Source organism: Macadamia integrifolia, unplaced genomic scaffold (genome assembly GCF_013358625.1).
Source record: "Macadamia integrifolia cultivar HAES 741 unplaced genomic scaffold, SCU_Mint_v3 scaffold449, whole genome shotgun sequence".
Taxonomy (NCBI): Eukaryota; Viridiplantae; Streptophyta; class Magnoliopsida; order Proteales; family Proteaceae; genus Macadamia; species Macadamia integrifolia.
In genome coordinates, this window is record NW_024870452.1 from 272966 (window position 1) to 284026 (window position 11061).

Consider the following 11061-nt stretch of genomic DNA (forward strand, 5'->3'; position numbering starts at 1 on the left):
AGATACATATGTTTAGGACGGTAATTAGAATTAGATCACAACCATTAATCGGTTCACTTTCGCATTATTAAAAGAAATAAAAAAATAAAGTGGTTGCTCTCCCTGTGTTCAACCCGTAGCTACATTGATCCGTATGCTTGCGGTTACATTTAAAATCTCAAACACCTAGAAATGGTCAGATCGAAGCCCGCTTATCCTAGATGGGCTGTTGGCTTGATCGACGAGCAAAATCGATGGGCACCTGGCCCGTCTCTCCTGGCCCGTCGGTCTATGCAGTGCCCTTGGGTCAAGGTAGCGAGCAAAGACCGGTGGGCACCTGGCCCACAAATCCTGGCCCATCAATCCTTACAGGACCCCTGAGTCGAGCGGTGGGTACCTCGCCCTTCGATTGACCTACCAATTAGACTTTTCAAGTTTCGAATGGGTCCAAATTTATCGAGCAACCTTTTATGGTGATTCTAAACATGTTGGGATCATCGTACTCCGTTGATCGTGAACCTAAAATGGAGTCATACTAAACTCAACCTCTTTTATAATAGGTTGCACTAGAAACTCACGTTATCGCACGTCGGATCTTCCTCGTACCAAGGGTGATCATTGTACACAGTTAGGTAAGTGGGAAGAGGATATTGAATTTTATTTTTGGAGTGTTTTTATGTCACACCCCGTTCACACAAAACCGGACTGGTGACAGGGTTAACTTTGGTTAACCCAAACCTGCCAGGATCATCTGATACAATATCCAACCACAGCATACACACAACTAAGAAAATGTTCAACGGTTCAGCGAAAGACTTAAATTACCTATAAATATCTCCATTATAATTGATACCCAAATTGTAGTACATAGTTAAGTACATGTGGGCTCGCAGGCATGATATTTATACAAAAAAAATACAATTTATATATCAAGTACACAAAAGGGATCATCAAAAGAATAAAAAAGTAACCCTGTACGGAGTCACTGTTGTGGTCCCACAGCACAACCCTCACACGTGCAATCCATACCGTGCTCATAGTCCTCGGGGACCCACCAATCCTCCTCGGGGAATTCCACTATGGGGCCCGACCCTTGATCCTTAGGCTGGTGACCTGCAAAATCGTCTAAAAGAGGTGCACACGTGGGATGAGCTCACTAGCTCAGTAAGTGAAAAGGAGAACCACACAACAGTCCACACAACAATCACAACCATATGCACTATATGCTATGCAATTCAGTTTTTAATCATATCCACCTAAACAACATTACTAAGTCTTGGGTTTAGTGCTACTACAACCACAGTGCGCGTATACTCCGGGTACAAGCCACGAACTCCATCCCGCGATACGCCGATAGGGTTGTCGGAGAAGGCCCACAGTGAGTACTCAGAAAAGTAAAGCATGCCGACTACCGGCTCTCAACATAAAAGTAAATGATAGAAAATAAAGGTGCTGACTCCAGTAATTTAAAAGCAGTACGATTGGCCCTCTTGAATATACCACCGGGGTTACCAACTGTCCTAATGACCAGCCGGGCATATGTCTAACCGCCATAGTGACCCGACAACCGCGACCACTGCTTCCCCGTAAATGGTAACCCAACACCTCAACCCCTGTTGGGAAGGGTCGTAGCACGGGAAGATGATAATCCTATACCGCATGCTCCTATATGACATAGTACGATTGCATAGTACCTCCGCATCCCATTCCAAGGGCCACCAATGCACTCGTTTCCAAGCCGACTACGACATCTAGTCTAGTAATGTATTATACACAATGATGTCAACATTCATCACATAAGCACATCACCATTTGACATTGAGAAAATAAACACAACACGCATGGCATAAAAATATGAGGATGGCTAAGTTACATATAATTTGCATGATGACATGGTTAGTCTAGATACAATTTAATGAATGCCAAACAAGCCTCAAAATAAGGCCAAACGTCCTCTCCCCACTTACCTGTAGTGTACAAAGACTCACGCCCGGTATGGGTGAGATCTGGTGCGAGAAGCGTAAGTTTTGGTGAACCTATCATAAGTGAATGGGGTTAGCATTTCACCACTTTGGGGTCAAAATAACAAGACTTGATGAAAAAATCATGTTTAGAATCCTAAAAGAAGGTCACACATCCGTTTTGGGTCCATTCGGACGTACAAATCACGTTGGGAGCCTCTCGGGTGGGTTAGACAACCCACCTGTCTTGACCCACCGGTCATGACTGGCGGGCAGGTTGGCCACTCGGTAGGGGCCCGCCGGTGGATGCCGAGGGCCTATTAGGATCGATGGGCAGGTTGGCCCACTGGTAGGGCCCGCCGGTTGGCCCCGAGGCCCTGTCCTCTCAGGTGGGTGCCCTCAGGCGGGCCATTTGGCCCACCGGTCTTGGCGGGAAAATGCCATTTTCCCCGAAACCTTCCCCAACCTTTGGGGAATCAAATGGGGATTTTTCAAACCCATTCTCCACATATTCAAGGTCTCATAAGATGGTTCTAACCTAGATCTAGGTTAGATTTAAGGAATGGAAGCCATCTTACCTTCTTTGCTCAAGAATTCTTTAAAAAATCTCAAAATCACTTCAAATCACCAATGCTCCTCCAACCGTGAAAACACTTCTTCAAATCCTTCAAAATCAACACATAAACCATCTATTAAACCTTAGATTCATCATTTCAAGGGGAATCTACAAGACCTCAATAAACTCTACCCAAATCAAGGGTTTTATTTGGGTTTGGTGAAAGTTTAAGAACATAGCCTTAGCTCACCTCTAAACGTAGATTTCGTGTTGGAGATCACTCTTCCGGCGTCGGAATGGGAAGATCAAACCTTGGCGCCGCTTAAATCCATTTCTTTTTCCTCTTCCTTCCCCTTTCTTCTTCTTCGTTCTCTTTTCTCCCTTCTTTTCTCTCTCCTCTTAACTTTTCTCACCAACTATTTAGTGTAATAAATGAGATATGAAAAACATAATAATAGCTATTTATACTTCCTGAAAACCATTAGTAACACATGGGTCAGTCACTCAGGTGGGTGGATGCGCCCACCTGTGACCGCGCACCTGAGGGCCCGAAAAATTGGCCAACAAGTGAGATTTTGGTGGAATTCGACTCTCGGCATGAATCTCACTCTCGGCACAAGGTATATTATACGTATGTGCTTTAGGATACGGCTACATACCAGCTTTATCCGTATATGGCCTTATGATATGTGCATGTACACGGCTTGGGTACACCCGTCTCCTCTGGCATTGACTCGGACTTGTCTGGCCAACCGGTGTTCAAAGTCACCCTTGCCATCATGGTCCATAAGGAACCTACCTTAACCCTCTCCGGTTCGGGTCCTGCATGGTTAAATCGGGTCAACCGTGTAATTAGACTGGGTTTAAAAAGTAGGGTATCACATTTACCCCCCCTTTCTGAAAATTTCGTCCTCGAAATTGGCATACCTGGTTGTTCGAAAAGATGAGGGTACTTGGCTTGGATTTCATCTTCTTTCTCCCAAGATGCTTCTTCAAGTGAATGATTATCCCATCGCACCTTTACGAAGGAAATGGAACGGTTGCGAAGGGTTTTCACCTTTCGGTCCAAGATTTCAGCTGGCTGCTCTGCATAGGTCATATCAGCTTCCAAATATTCTGGTTCCACGGGTAATATATGAGATGGATCATAAACGTATCGCTTCAGCATGGATACATGAAATACGTTATGAACATTCCTGAGTGAAGGTGGCAGAGCAAGCATATAGGCTACCGAGCCGACCCGAGCTAAGATCTCAAATGGGCCAATGTATCTCGGGTTCAACTTACCCTTTCTATGGAATCTTTGCAACCCTTTAGTAGGAGAGATCTTGAGAAACACCTTTTCTCCTGACTGAAATTCAATGTCTTTCCTGCGGTTGTCTGCATAGCTCTTTTGACGAGACTGAGTTGCTTTAATCCGTTCTCGAATAACATCGACCTTGTCACAAGTCATCTGTATCATTTCAGGTCCTAACATTCGGCGTTCGCCTACCTCATTCCAATACAGAGGAGTCTTGCACTTTCTACCATATAATGCCTCATACGGAGCCATCCCAATTGTATCTTGGTAACTGTTGTTATAGGCAAACCGCATAAGGGGTATATATTCTTCCCAACTACCACACATTTCCATTGCACATGCCCTGAGCATGTCTTTCAATATCTGTATGGTTCGTTCCGACTGACCATCAGTCTGTGGGTGGAAAGCAGTACTCAAATTCAATTGTGATCCCAAGGCATGCTGGAAGCTTTTCCAAAACCTGAAAGTGAACCTTGGGTCCCTATCTGACACAATGCTCACTGGCACTCCATGCAAACGCACTATGTTATCCATATAGAGTTGTGCTAACTTAGCAATAGAGAACTTGGTCTTGATGGGAATGAAGTGAGCAGTCTTAGTAAGCCGGTCAACTATCACCCATATCGCATCAATCCCCTTAGGTATGCATGGTAGTCCGGTGACAAAGTCCATTGTAATCCTATCCCATTTCCAGTCTGGTACTGGGAGTGGTTGAAGAGTACCATAAGGTCGATGCCTCTCAGCTTTTACTTTTTGGCATGTAAGACAAGTCGCCACATATAGGGCTATTGTGATTTTCATGCTTGGCCACCAGTAATTTTGTTTGAGGTCTTTATACATCTTTGTACTTCCTGGGTGGAGTGAGTATTAGGAGCTGTGTGCTTCTCGCACTATCTTGTCTTGTATATCCAAATCATCGGGTACACACAATCTGCCTCGAAACATCAATGCCCCATCACTGGCTCAAACAAAATCAGGGTCGTTCATTGTTTGATCTTGAACCTTAACTCTGATCCGCTGCAACTCAGGATCCAAAGGTTGTTTCATTATCACTTCTTGCCTAATAGTCAGATGCACCTGCAGTGCCGCCAAGGTTACAGTCAACCATTTAAGGTTTTCTAGTTGAAGTTCAAGCTCTAAGGTTGCTCCTTCATATAAGAGGGCTTCATCCATTAGCGTCGCCTCTTGTATGAGTAGTGGGCTGACTGCTATGCATGAGAGTGACACAGTCTGTTCTTTCTGAGTCAACGCATCTGCCACAACATTAGCCTTGCCAGGATGATACTGAATGTCACAGTCATAATCCTTCATGAGTTCGAGCCATCTCCTCTACCTCATGTTCAAATCTCTTTGGGTGAAAAAGTACTTAAAGCTCTTGTGGTCACTGTATATTTCACACTTCTCCCCATACAGATAATGTCGCCAAATCTTAAGGGCAAAAATGACTGCGGCTAGTTACAAATCATGAGTGGGGTAGTTCTTCTCATATACCTTTAATTGTCGGGATGTATACGCTATCACCTTACCGCGTTGCATGAGAACACAACCCAACCCAACTTTGGATGCGTCAGTGTAGACTGTCATTCCACTTGTGCCTTAAGGAATGGTCAACACAGGGGACGACACCAACCTTTTCTTCAATTCCTGGAAACTCTTCTCACATTCCTTTACCCAGTCGAATTTCACACCATTTTTGGTTAATTTAGTCATTGGTGCTAAGATTCGAGCAAAATTCTCAATGAAGCGTCGGTAGTACCCAGCCAAACCCAAGAAGCTTCTAATTTTAGTGACATTCTTAGGGCTTTCCCATTCTACTACTGCTTTCACCTTATCAGGATCCACCTTGATTCTGGCCTTAGACACTACGTGTCCCAGGAATCCAACTTGCTCAAGCCAAAACTCACATTTACTATATTTGGCAAACAATTGTTGTTCTCGCAGCCTCTGTAATACCATCCTCAAGTGTTGAGTGTGCTCCTCTTTTGTCTTAGAGTAGATTAAGATGTCATCAATAAAAATAATTACCCATTTATCGAGGACATCGTGAAATACTCGATTCATTAAATCCATGAATGCTGCCGGTGCATTGGTTAACCTAAAAGATAACACTAGGAACTCATGGTGCCCATACCGAGTCCTGAATGCTGTCTTTGGTATATCGCCACTCTTTATCTTGAGCTGATAATAGCCCGATCTAAGGTCTATCTTTGAAAATACCCTTGCACCTTGTAATTGGTCAAACAGATCATCAATGCGTGGCAATGGATATTGGTTCTTAATGGTTAGCTTATTCAATTCCTGGTAATCGATGCACATACGCAAGCTGCCATCCTTCTTTTTGACAAACAATACTGGGGCACCCCAAGGTGAAACACTTGGGCGAATAAACCCCTTCTCCAACAATTCTTGCAACTGCATCTGCGACTCCTTCAATTCGGCTGGTGCCATCCTGTATGGAGCTTTAGACACTGGAGCTGCTCCAGGAATCAAGTCTATGGCAAACTCCAACTCTCTATCAGGTGGTAAATGCATCAGATAATCTGGAAAGACGTCAGGAAATTCTTTAACCACCTTTACCTCTTCTAGGGGTGCAACCTTTATATCCACATCAAGTACAGATGCTAAGTAACCCTGACATCTACTTTCCAACAACTTTACCGCTTGAAGAGCGGAGACGAGGACCTTTCTAGCCCTTTTCATTTTATCTACTCGGTATACCAATTCTCTTCCTTCATCATCTGTCACCCCTATTAGCTTTTTAGCACACATCACATTAGCTCGATGGGCCGACAACCAATCCATGCCCAGTATAACGTCAAAATTCTTCTTGTTGAATTTAATGAGTTGTGTATCTAATTTCTTCCCACTATTTTCCACTGGGCATGACCCATACACCTCCTTCAACTGTGTAACTTTACCAGTAGGCATACTAACAATCATCCCATGATCTAGGGTCCTGGGTGACATACCAAGTTTCTTAGCAAATCTCTTAGATACGAATGAATGTGTAGCTCCTGAATCGAATAAGACATAGGCTAGTATGCCCGATATAGATAGGACACCTAGTGTAACAATGCATATAAGTACAGCAGGTCATCAATAGATAACATAAGGAAATTCTTAAATTTAAAATGTACCTACTACCACTTCCGTGCTGGACTCAGCTTCCTCAGCTGATAGGGCATACATCCTTCCCTATGGTTGATTCCCCCGAGTTAAGGGAGGTCGCTATGCAGAGAGATGACTAGAGGGTAAGGCTGGTCTGACCCGACAGTCTTTAGCATAGTGCCCATAGGAATGACAGTTAAAGCAATGGATCTGTGACGTCGAAACTGGGGCAGGGCCCCTCTGCACTTGACCTGCTGTAGATAGAGGTCGGGGCGGCCTTGGGCCTGTAGGCACCGTACTAGTGTTCGGGCGAAAAGATGTAGAGCCCTAACCACTAGCTGGTCAAGGAGGGTAGCCAGATGGCCTATAGGGCTGTTTATATGTAGGCCCAGAACTATACAACCCACGGTATGCCTTGGAGGAGTTTCCCATGTCCGGAAATGGATTTGACCTCTTCCACAATCCAGGTGTGAGGGATTGTTCTCCCTTTCTGCTTATCTTCCATAGTCTTAGCCTTCTACACAATCTGGCCATCGTCTGTCAAATCTAAGATGTCAAGTACTGACCCAATGGATGCCTTTAACCCCTTCAGAAATCTTGCAGCCTTTTCTTCAGCTAATCTCATATGCCTAGGGGCAAAATGGAACAAGCTCTCAAACTGCTGTTGATACTCAAGGATAGTCTTACTCCCTTGAGTTAAGGCCATAAATTCCATCTCCTTATGATATTTGAAACTATGTGGGTAATGATTTGCCAAGAACAACTCCTTGAACTGTTCCCAGGTGGGTTCCGGATGTGCGGCCAACAATATGGGCTTAGAGGCTTGCCACCAAGAGTTAGCCTCCCTCTTGAGTTGCAACCCCGCACAAATAAGTTTCTGTGCCTCAGTGCACTCAATCACCTCAAATATCTTCTCCAGCTCTTGGATCCACTGGTCCGGCTCTAGTGGGTCACTTCCCTTAGAGAATACATGTGGTAAGTTTCTCTTGAATGACTCCACTACCTTTGACATATTATTCGTCGACGGGTAATTGGGAGCATATGCTGGATAGTAAGGTATGGAGGGGGCACCACGTACGGAGGAACAGTGAATGGCGGAATTGGAGGTGTACCTCCCACTTTTTTTTTTTTCCAACCGGTGGGCAGGTTGGCCTGTCGGTCGGCCCGCCGGTCTGACCTGAGGTGGAAACGTGAATATGGCTTTTAAGCCCTGTTTCATATGTTTCTCCCATTTCTTCCTCCCTCTCTCTCTCAGGCAATTTTTGAGAGCTCCTTGATGCTTCCACTCTCGATCTCACTCAATGATCCGGCGGTTTTGGGAAGATTCAACTCCTCTACTCTCAAGTAAGTCTCTTCCCCATTTTTTCTTCTTAGAACGTGTGCTTTGGAGGTAGAATCCATGTGTAATCCTCAATCTTGATTCTTTTCCTTGTTTCTTTCCATAGAATAGCGATTTCATGTGAATGTGGTGTTTTCTTCGTGATTTATTTCTAGTTTTAGGCTTTACTTCTCCATTTATGAAAGAAAACCCAACCGTGCCCTAAATTGTCTCTCATTTGGGGCTTTCTTCTTTCTCCACCCTTTTCTCCCCAACTAATGATTCAAATGCAATTCCTTATGTTTGATTTGTACTTGAAATGTTGTAGAGATCATGGAAAGTCATGTATGCTTGAAATCCCATCTCTTCCCATAAAAATCCATCTCTTTGTGTTGGGTTTCTTTGATTCTCTTTCCATCCCTTCATACTTGTGGATTCCTTTCACCTCAATATCATAATAGTAGATGTTTTTGCATCTTCTAGATTGTAGAATGATGGCATTTCATCCATGAACATGTAAGCTTCAAGCTTTACTCTATTGTGAGACTTTTTATTTTTCTTAGATTGACCTTGCACATTGAGAATTGGGTTTTTTTTTTTTTTTTTTTTTTTCTATCATTCCTTACTTGCCATGCTTTATATGCCTTTGTCACATTTCTGTTTTGCCATAATTTTTATCTTGTCAATGGCCATGCATTTCATCCATAGACTTTCTATCATTCCTCACTTGTCACATTTCTATTTTTCCATGCTTTCTGTTTTGTCACTTATCATGCATTCATCCATAGACTTTCTATCATTCCTTGCTTGTCACATTTTTGATTTGCAAGACTTGGGTTTTGGGGCTTCCTCTTATTGCTCACCCATTCTATTTATTCCCTTTGTTATTCCTCTTCCTTACGCACCATTCTTTCTCCTCTTTTCTTGCTAGGATGTCTTCTCGCAAAGGCAAGGAACCCACATCCTCTTCCGCTTGGCGTAAGACCACCGCTTCCAAACGGAAAAGTGCTGGGACTAGTTCCCCAGCCCCTCACACAAGGCAACCCAGACCTGCCCCTATTGATCCTTCCAACTACGATGAGGAACTCTTCCACTGTTCAGAGGCAACAACCAACTGGCAGGCCTTCCTGAAGAGATCTGTTATGATGGAGAAGACTGTGGTAGTTGGTGACTTCCACAAGGTTCAGCTTCAGGAGAGGTTCACCACTCTGGGTTGGCAGTCTATCCTCCACATAGACCGTCCGTGCTATGAGCAACTAGTTCGTAGATTCTACTGCAACTTGGAGGTCTCTTACCAGTATGGAGAGTATGCGATAACCAGCATGGTGAAGGGGGTGGACGTTCAGTTGATTGTGGATACCCTGGCTAGCATCTTAGACATCTCCTCAGTTGGGCAGCATTTCTACAGTCCTCCAAGGAGTAAGCCCATGGGCCCATTCTTGAGTTTGGAGACGCAGGACCACATCTATGAGACCATCTCTGGCAGCAGGGAGCGTCTGGATTCCGAGACGTCATTTTACCTAGAGGTTTGTGTGTTTGCCCGTTTGGTACAGTTCAACTTGCTCCCCAGAGGAGGTCACCGGAACCAGGTGGGCTTCATGGCAGCCTTCTTAGCCTTCTGCATTTATACGGCCTTAGAGGGAGGTGCAGAGCACTTATGCTTGCCTTACGTCATCCTCAAGACGATGGAGCACCATACCTCACACCCCGAGGACGGAGGGTTTCCATATGGTAGGATCCTCACTAGGATCTTTGAGTTTTTTGGGGTGGATCTGAGTGGTGAGGAGGGGAAGACTCCAACGGATAAGTTTGAAAGGGGAAATCTATTGAGGATGGGTCTCCACACACTCATGGATGTACCTCAGAGAGCAGGGGCTCAGAGAGGCAGGGATAGGAGGACTGCCCATAGGGAGGATGTTCCCATGGAGGAGGAGTCTAGTGAGGAGGATGAGGACTATATTTCTCAGTGTGAGGAGGAGGATTTTATGGACGAGGATATCCTTGAGGAGGAGCCTCTTGACTCGAGAGGTGCTGATCTGGGCTTCACGAGAGCTGCAGGCCCACAACATAGAGCCCCACCTCCTGAGAGTGGTGCCTATGATTTTGAGGGCATGATGTTTTCTATGAGGGCCTTAAAAGACGGGCAAGATCAGCTGCTAAGAAGACTGGATGAGAGTGCTTCTAGGGAGGAAAACATCCTAGAGAGGCAGGCTACCTTAGAGAGTTCCTTCCTCAGATTGGGCCAGGACTTGGATACAACGGCCAATGCCATTTTCGTAGATTTTTCCCGACTTCAGAGAGATGTACAGCTGGTGAACTTAAGGTTTGACTACTATAACCGTCGACTCAACGTTAACTCGAGACCTCGGAGGAATGGAGTAATAGTATTGGATGATGACGATGATCTTTGAGGACTTAGCTCGTCCGTCCACACCAGCTTCTCATTTATTTCCATGTTGTTGATCTTATTATATTTTTCTTTCTTTTCTCATTCTTTGTACTTTATCTGTCATTGGACTTACTTGTGGGGTGCTATGTTTTGTTGGTGGCTTGTGGCGTCATTTGTTAATTATGATCATTGATATATATATCTATGTTGTTTATCAGGTGTTTGTGTGAAATTTTTTTGAAAATCTTGTTTTGCACTGTTATGCTGCCGAAATTTCGTTAAATTCTTACTCGATGGGTTATGACATCAATTAAATAATCTTCTATTGGTTCTAAGAAATTTTCTCTCATGCATGCCAGGAATGCAATAACTAACTACAACCATTTTCTTTCTTTTGGCTTTTGACTCTTTAAAGCTTTTTCATTTACCCAATCCCATTTCCTATTATGG